General features: G+C 39.4%; 1 non-coding gene across 1 annotated transcript; it reads right to left on the reverse strand.

The window, feature by feature from the left end:
* Window positions 1-5968: 5968 nt before the first annotated feature.
* TRNAL-UAA (transfer RNA leucine (anticodon UAA)) lies at window positions 5969-6051 on the reverse strand. Its single transcript has one exon. It is a non-coding gene; the product is annotated as a tRNA-Leu (tRNA).
* Window positions 6052-9221: the final 3170 nt, after the last annotated feature.

The following is a 9221-nucleotide window of genomic DNA, read 5'->3' on the forward strand; positions in this document are numbered from 1 at the left end:
CACTACACGTAGACACCTCAGCGGCGGCCTCAGACGGAGGTTCTTTCCTTCCTACTTATTTCTTGCTATTTTCTAAACACATAAACCTGGGCACCCAGGAAATCCTGAATGAAAAAATTCATGTTCATTTACACAGGAATTTCCGTGGCTCTGACATTTCCTTTATGTTTATTGTTGTTGATTTTGCTCCTTTTCTCCTATTGTGCGGCCGATTCTGGTAAAGTACATCACGGTGTCTCCACGCACAGATCCGTCCTCCGGAGAGTAGCTAATGATTAGAGATGAGCGAACACTAAAATGTTCGAGGTTCGAAATTCGATTCGAACAGCCGCTCACTGTTCGAGTGTTCGAATGGGTTTCGAACCCCATTATAGTCTATGGGGAACATAAACTCGTTAAGGGGGAAACCCAAATTCGTGTCTGGAGGGTCACCAAGTCCACTATGACACCCCAGGAAATGATACCAACACCCTGGAATGACACTGGGACAGCAGGGGAAGCATGTCTGGGGGCATAAAAGTCACTTTATTTCATGGAAATCCCTGTCAGTTTGCGATTTTCGCAAGCTAACTTTTCCCCATAGAAATGCATTGGCCAGTGCTGATTGGCCAGAGTACGGAACTCGACCAATCAGCGCTGGCTCTGCTGGAGGAGGCGGAGTCTAAGATAGCTCCACACCAGTCTCCATTCAGGTCCGACCTTAGACTCCGCCTCCTCCGGCAGAGCCAGCGCTGATTGGCCGAAGGCTGGCCAATGCATTCCTATGCGAATGCAGACTTAGCAGTGCTGAGTCAGTTTTGCTCAACTACACATCTGATGCACACTCGGCACTGCTACATCAGATGTAGCAATCTGATGTAGCAGAGCCGAGGGTGCACTAGAACCCCTGTGCAAACTCAGTTCACGCTAATAGAATGCATTGGCCAGCGCTGATTGGCCAATGCATTCTATTAGCCCGATGAAGTAGAGCTGAATGTGTGTGCTAAGCACACACATTCAGCACTGCTTCATCAAGCCAATACAATGCATTAGCCAGTGCTGATTGGCCAGAGTACGGAACTCGACCAATCAGCGCTGGCTCTGCTGGAGGAGGCGGAGTCTAAGATAGCTCCACACCAGTCTCCATTCAGGTCCGACCTTAGACTCCGCCTCCTCCGGCAGAGCCAGCGCTGATTGGCCGAAGGCTGGCCAATGCATTCCTATGCGAATGCAGACTTAGCAGTGCTGAGTCAGTTTTGCTCAACTACACATCTGATGCACACTCGGCACTGCTACATCAGATGTAGCAATCTGATGTAGCAGAGCCGAGGGTGCACTAGAACCCCTGTGCAAACTCAGTTCACGCTAATAGAATGCATTGGCCAGCGCTGATTGGCCAATGCATTCTATTAGCCCGATGAAGTAGAGCTGAATGTGTGTGCTAAGCACACACATTCAGCACTGCTTCATCAAGCCAATACAATGCATTAGCCAGTGCTGATTGGCCAGAGTACGGAATTCGGCCAATCAGCGCTGGCTCTGCCGGAGGAGGCGGAGTCTAAGGTCGGACCTGAATGGAGACTGGTGTGGAGCGATCTTAGACTCCGCCTCCTCCAGCAGAGCCAGCGCTGATTGGTCGAGTTCCGTACTCTGGCCAATCAGCGCTGGCCAATGCATTCTATTAGCCCGATGAAGTAGAGCTGAATGTGTGTGCTTAGCACACACATTCAGCTCTACTTCATCAGGCTAATAGAATACATTGGCCAATCAGCGCTGGCCAATGCATTCTATTAGCTTGATGAAGCAGAGTGTGCACAAGGGTTCAAGCGCACCCTCGGCTCTGATGTAGCAGAGCTGAGGGTGCACAAGGGTTCAAGTGCACCCTCGGCTCTCCTACATCAGAGCCGAGGGTGCGCTTGAACCCTTGTGCAGCCTCGGCTCTGCTACATCAGAGCCGAGGGTGCGCTTGAACCCTTGTGCACACTCTGCTTCATCAAGCTAATAGAATGCATTGGCCAGCACTGATTGGCCAGAGTACGGAATTCGGCCAATCAGCGCTGGCCAATGCATCCCTATGGGAAAAAGTTTATCTCACAAAAATCACAATTACACACCCGATAGAGCCCCAAAAAGTTATTTTTAATAACATTCCCCCCTAAATAAAGGTTATCCCTAGCTATCCCTGCCTGTACAGCTATCCCTGTCTCATAGTCACAAAGTTCACATTCTCATATGACCCGGATTTGAAATCCACTATTCGTCTAAAATGGAGGTCACCTGATTTCGGCAGCCAATGACTTTTTCCAATTTTTTTCAATGCCCCCAGTGTCGTAGTTCCTGTCCCACCTCCCCTGCGCTGTTATTGGTGCAAAAAAGGCGCCAGGGAAGGTGGGAGGGGAATCGAATTTTGGCGCACTTTACCACGTGGTGTTCAATTCGATTCGAACATGGCGAACACCCTGATATCCGATCGAACATGTGTTCGATAGAACACTGTTCGCTCATCTCTACTAATGATCCATTAGTTCCCATTCAGATAGATGAAAGCGTCTGCATCATTAGCCGGAGCCACCGCTCACAGTTATTGAGTGAGGTCCTATCTGATCAATTTACTCAACCCTTTTATTTAGTGTTTTGTTGCTTATAAATGCACAAAGAGCGACAAAAACAACAAAGTCCATGTAAATAAATCCACAGTAGTCTGATCCTGGAATGTTCTCTCTGTATAAAGGGAACATTCCTGTATACTAATCATGATAACGTGATTGTTCTTAGAAGAGACCTACCAACCTGCAACTTCTATTACACATGAAGCAGTATACACAGAGCGGTATTATAGTAGTTATATTCTTGTACATAGGAGGTAGTATTATAGTAGTTATATTCTTGTACATAGGAGTAGTATTATAGTAGTTATATTCTTGTACATAGGAGTAGTATTATAGTAGTTATATTCTTGTACATAGGAGTAGTATTATAGTAGTTATATTCTTGTACATAGGAGGTAGTATTATAGTAGTTATATTCTTGTACATAGGAGCAGTATTATAGTAGTTATATTCTTGTACATAAGAGCAGTATTATAGTAGTTATATTCTTGTACATAGGAGGTAGTATTATAGTAGTTCTATTCTTGTACATAGGAGCAGTATTATAGTACTTATATTCTTGTACATAGGAGGTAGTATTATAGTAGTTCTATTCTTGTACATAGAAGCAGTATTATAGTAGTTCTATTCTTGTACATAGGGGCAGTATTATAGTAGTTATATTCTTGTACATAGGAGCAGTATTATAGTAGTTATATTCTTGTACATAGGAGTAGTATTATAGTAGTTATATTCTTGTACATAGGAGCAGTATTATAGTAGTTATATTCTTGTACATAAGAGCAGTATTATAGTAGTTCTATTCTTGTACATAGGAGCAGTATTATAGTACTTATATTCTTGTTCATAGGAGGTAGTATTATAGTAGTTATATTCTTGTACATAGAAGCAGTATTATAGTAGTTATATTCTTGTACATAGGGGCAGTATTATAGTAGTTATATTCTTGTACATAGGAGTAGTATTATAGTAGTTATATTCTTGTACATAGGAGCAGTATTATAGTACTTATATTCTTGCACATAGGAGGTAGTATTATAGTAGTTATATTCTTGTACATAGAAGCAGTATTATAGTAGTTATATTCTTGTACATAGGGGCAGTATTATAGTAGTTATATTCTTGTACATAGGAGGTAGTATTATAGTAGTTATATTCTTGTACATAGGAGCAGTATTATAGTAGTTATATTCTTGTACATAGGAGGCAGTATTATAGTAGTTATATTCTTGTACATAGGAGTAGTATTATAGTAGTTATATTCTTGTACATAGGAGCAGTATTATAGTAGTTATAATCTTGTATATAGGAGATAGTATTATAGTAGTTGTATTCTTGTATAGAGGAGGTAGTATTATAGTAGTTATATTCTTGTACATAGGGGGCAGTATTACAGTAGTTATATTCTTGTATATAGGAGGTAGTATTTTAGTAGTTATTTTCTTGTACATAGGAGTAGTATTATAGTAGTTATATTCTTGTACATAGGAGTAGTATTATAGTAGTTATATTCTTGTACATAGGAGTAGTATTATAGTAGTTATATTCTTGTACATAGGAGCAGTATTATAGTAGCTATATTCTTGTACATAGGAGCAGTATTATAGTAGTTATATTCTTGTACATAGGAGTAGTATTATAGTAGTTATATTCCTGTACATAGGAGCAGTATTATAGTAGTTATATTCTTGTACGTAGGAGCAGTATTATAGTAGTTATATTCTTGTACATAGGAGCAGTAGTATGGTAGTTATATTCTGGTACATAGGAGCAGTATTATATTAGTTATATTCTTGTACATCGGAGTAGTATTATAGTAGTTATATTCATGTACATAGGAGGTAGCATTATAGTAGTTATGTTCTTGTACATAGGAGCAGTGTTATAGTAGTTATATTCTTGTACATAGGAGCAGTATTATAGTAGTTATATTCTTGCACATCGGAGCAGTATTATAGTAGTTATATTCTTCTACATAGGAGTAGTATTATAGTAGTTATATTCTTGTACATAGGAGGCAGTATTATAGTAGTTATATTCTGGTACATAGGAGCAGTATTATAGTAGTTATATTCTTGTACATAGGAGCAGTATTATGGTAGTTATATTCTGGTACATAGGAGGTAGTATTATAGTAGTTATATTCTGGTACATAGGAGCAGTATTATAGTAGTTATATTATTGTACATAGGAGCAGTATTATAGTAGTTATATTCTTGTACATAGGAGTAGTATTACAGTAGTTATATTCTTGTACATAGGAGTAGTATTATAGTAGTTATATTCTTTTACATAGGAGCAGTATTATAGTAGTTATATTCTTGTACATAGGAGCAGTATTATAGTAGTTATATTCTTGTACATAGGAGCAGTATTATAGTAGTTATATTCTTGTACATAGGAACAGTATTATAGTAGTTATATTCTTGTACATAGGAGTAGTATTATAGTAGTTATATTTTTGTACATAGGAGCAGTATTATAGTAGTTATATTCTTATATATAGGAGGCAGTATTATAGTAGTTATATTCTTGTACATAGGAGGCAGTATTATAGTAGTTATATTCTTGTATATAGGAACAGTATTATAGTAGTTATATTCTTGTACATAGGAGGTAGTATTATAGTAGTTATATTCTTGTACATAGGAGGTAGTATTATAGTAGTTATATTCTTGTACATATGAGGCAGTATTATTATAAGATGGTACAGTACTTTCAATCCCTAGTGATCACTTGGTTACGGGGGCCCTAGTTCTATAAGTAACACATTATACAGAATCACAACATCACATCTCCTTCCATTGCTTATCGGTCATGCTGAGTTACTGGTCTTTAGCTCTCACTCTTTGGGATTAGTTTTTGTATTCTTATATCTGTGAATTCTTTATCTATATTTTCCATATATACAATGAGTAACCATCAGATCATTTCTATTTGGTTAACATTAAAAATATATATATTTTTAAGATCTTAATAAAAGAAGTCATATCTTATCTGTTGTGAACAAAGAAAACCTAACTGTTGAAATTGTGAAAATTGACTTTTCCAGCAGGGGGCGACAATAAGCACAGACAAAAATTTTACCTTAATTTTTTGTAAAACTTTCACATCTTAAACATTTCTAATTCCACTGTGTGAAGTTTATGTTCACTTCAAATTTTTTTTTTATTGCACATTTCAAGAAAAAGTCCAAGTATGATATTGTGCACTCTCCTGGGTATGTGTACAGTTTGGATACCGAGGCTGTTACTATGATTTACAGAGCCGTCTGTGAGATAATTACTGAGTAGCATATGTTTACTGCCATATCGTCCCTTGTCTCATATTTAACAATGATTTTTCTTAATTATAGTCACTATAATGATATAAAACAATGTTACCAGAAGTGGGGTTCGAACCCACGCGGACATATGTCCATTGGATCTTAAGTCCAACGCCTTAACCACTCGGCCATCCTGGTACATATAGAACTGTGTGACAAGTCAAAAATACATACTGTGACCGCTGTTACAAATAATAAGGAAAATTAAAAGTGGAATACTATAATTTATAATCCGAAAACTATTTTTTTTTTATTTTTATTTTTCTATTATTATTTTTTTGGCAATTTTTTCTTCATTGTTATATCATTTAATATTCCATACAATATTCTGAGAAGCCGTATAAAAAATTCAGAACGAGGCGAAACTAAGAAAAAACATTTTCTTAGAGGTTTCGTTTTTATGGTTTCACTGCGTGGTACAAATGTCACGTTCCTTATATTCGTTGCTTTGGCCTGATTGGAGCAATTCCAATTTTCTGTAGTTTTTGTCATGTTCTTATAACTTTACAAAAATCAAAATCTTTGAAAAATGAATTTTTTGGGGAGTAATTTGAATTTTTATTTATTTTATTTTTTGTTAATTGAATTAATAAGATTAAGGGATTTTTTCGGAAGATCAAACAAAAAGAGCATGGAAGAAAAAAAAAGAGGGCATGCTTATCTGCACTTCACCCTGGTGTCTCCGTTCCAGATGCCTATACTTTGACGTTGGTGTTCACTTTCAGCAAAAGATGAGCAACCCTTTCAAGATTCATTTTAGGTTCATCGGTTTGGCTGAAAAAAATTGGATTTTGTTCAGATTGGAGATGCATATAATCAGTGTATGACATTCTAGGGCCTCCTATCTAATCCCTAATCCTCTAATCTAATTCTAATGATATTGGCGATAACTCAGACCTAGGCACCATTTGTAACCAAATTCAATTGACAACCGGGGACATAACAAGCGCCCCCGAGCTCTCCCTCTCAGAATATACCCTACTAATATCCTACTAAAGTTTGTGGGTTTGGATGTTTGTTCCTCAATAACGCAAAAACGGCTGAACAGATTTGCATGAAATTTGCCACATACATAGATAGGAACCCCAAATAAAACATAGGCTACTTTTTATCCCGGTAAATGACGTCACTACACGACCGCAGTGAAGGAATTTAGGTTCACACAACACTAAAGGACCTGTAATGACATCATCACAGGTTCTTCAACCATTCTAGGATAGGATCATGCTAGGCAGTCTGAGGAGCTACACGCTATTTTGTGGGCGGAGCTATATAGGATGAAGCTGGACAGTGTGAAAGCTGAAAGAAAATGGAGTCTCATGGAAGATCAGGAGACTACAGAAAATGCAGGATATGTGTGTGGGCAAGAGGAGTATATTGGGTGTAGAGTTTCAGTGAGTACAACGAGAAATGTGTTGTTCTGCCTCTGATGGGGGAGGGGGAGATCTTTGGCACATTTCAGCAACATCTATTCAGCCCTTTGTAACACAGAAGCTGCTCAGACAGCCACATAACAAAACCCCTGTAATCACAATTGCCAGATGTAGCAGAGCTTATGTGGCACAGTAACACACCTCTGTAGTCTCTCTATATGCAAACATGTACATACAGCTGGGTATCCTATACATATGCAGCAATGTAGCAGAGCCGAGACGCAGGAGCAGGCTGATCGAACTTTGGCACATTTCAGCAACATCCATTCAGCCCTTTGTAACACAGAAGCTGCTCACACACAGACATAAGAACACCCCTATAATCCAAATGGCCAGATGTAGCAGAGCTTAAGCAGCGCTGTAACACAGCTGAGTACGCTCTCCATATGCAGAGATGTACATACAACTGAGTAGGCTGTGCATATGCTGCAATGAGGCAGAGCCGAGACACGAGAGCAGGCAGATCATCCACAACAGCAATTGGCTAAATATAAGTGGCTCAGCGCCAACACCAACCCGCAGATGAAGTCGCGGGCAGATGCTTGTATTCTATAATTCCAATGCTTGGCTGAACAAGGGGCAATATTTACAGGCAAAAGATTTAGAAATTTCGGCTACTAAACATCAATTCCATCTGAATGGGGATATTATGGCAGGAAACACATGGATTTGTGAAAGTGCCATTTAGATGAATTGGGCAGTTGTAGAAACAAGTTTCCTGCTTCAAGTCCTTTGTATCCCAATGTGTTATTATTTAACAGTAAAAACTATTCGATAAAAATCACCCAAATAACAAACAGCGATAAACGTAAATTTCGCCTACAATATAATTCCTCCTAGTCCTGGTCATGTAGCTGGTGGTTACAACGGACCACAGTTTTCCTATTCCAGCACTTGGATCCCGATGAATCTGACTTAGTGAAGTGGTAATAAATGTTATTGGTAGGAATATCCCTTTAAGGGATCTGTTAATATCCTGACTGGCAATAGCTTTTTTTTTTTACTTTTAGACTATGATCTTTACTGAGCGATAGATAATACTGAACTTTACCCTACTCCATGTCTGACGGACGCCTGACTATATAACCAGTTATTCTGGTTACACCAGGGCGTGTTTACTCACGTTCTTTAAAGTGACAAAAAAATAATAAAATAGACATTTTTTTATTGAATTTTTTATTTAAAGGCGCACTCCAGGCAGCACTGATGGACCATGTTATGCCTAGTGCAGGGATAAAGGGTGCGTAGCTTGGCTTCTCTCTTTGGTTGGAAGTCTCTGCTTTGCCCCTTGGCCCCTAAATTGGGTAACACAGAATTTCAGTTTTGTTGCGCACAGAATTCCTTAAAGGGTTCCTATCATATAAACCCTTTGTAACACGTTGGAATAGCCTTAAGAAAGGCTATTCTTCTCCTACCTTTTGTTGTCTTCTCCGCGCTGCCGTTCTGTAGGAATCCCGGTTCTTGTCATTATGCAAATGAGTTATCTCGCAGCACTGGGGGCGGGCTTCAGCGCTCAAACAGCACTGGGGGCGTCCCTAAGGCTGTGAGAGAACTCTCTCCAGCGCCGCCTCCATCTTCATCAACAATGTCCTCTTCATCCTCTTCTTCTGGCGCAGGTTTCAGACCTCTAGGCCTCAAGCCTCGGTCAGAGCAGACTGCGCATGCCCACAGGCCACGAGAAAATGGCCGCTTACCATACTGCCTATTGGTCTGAAACGTGCACCGGAAGAAAAGGATGAAGAGGATGTTGCTGACGAAGATGAAGGCGGCTGACCCCCCCAGTGCTGCAAGAGAACTCATTTGCATACCGACAAGAACCGGGATTCCTACGGAACAGCGGCGCAGAGAAGACAGCGAAAGGTAGGAGAAGAATAG

This window comes from Leptodactylus fuscus, chromosome 11 (assembly GCF_031893055.1).
Source record: "Leptodactylus fuscus isolate aLepFus1 chromosome 11, aLepFus1.hap2, whole genome shotgun sequence".
Taxonomy (NCBI): domain Eukaryota; kingdom Metazoa; phylum Chordata; class Amphibia; order Anura; family Leptodactylidae; genus Leptodactylus; species Leptodactylus fuscus.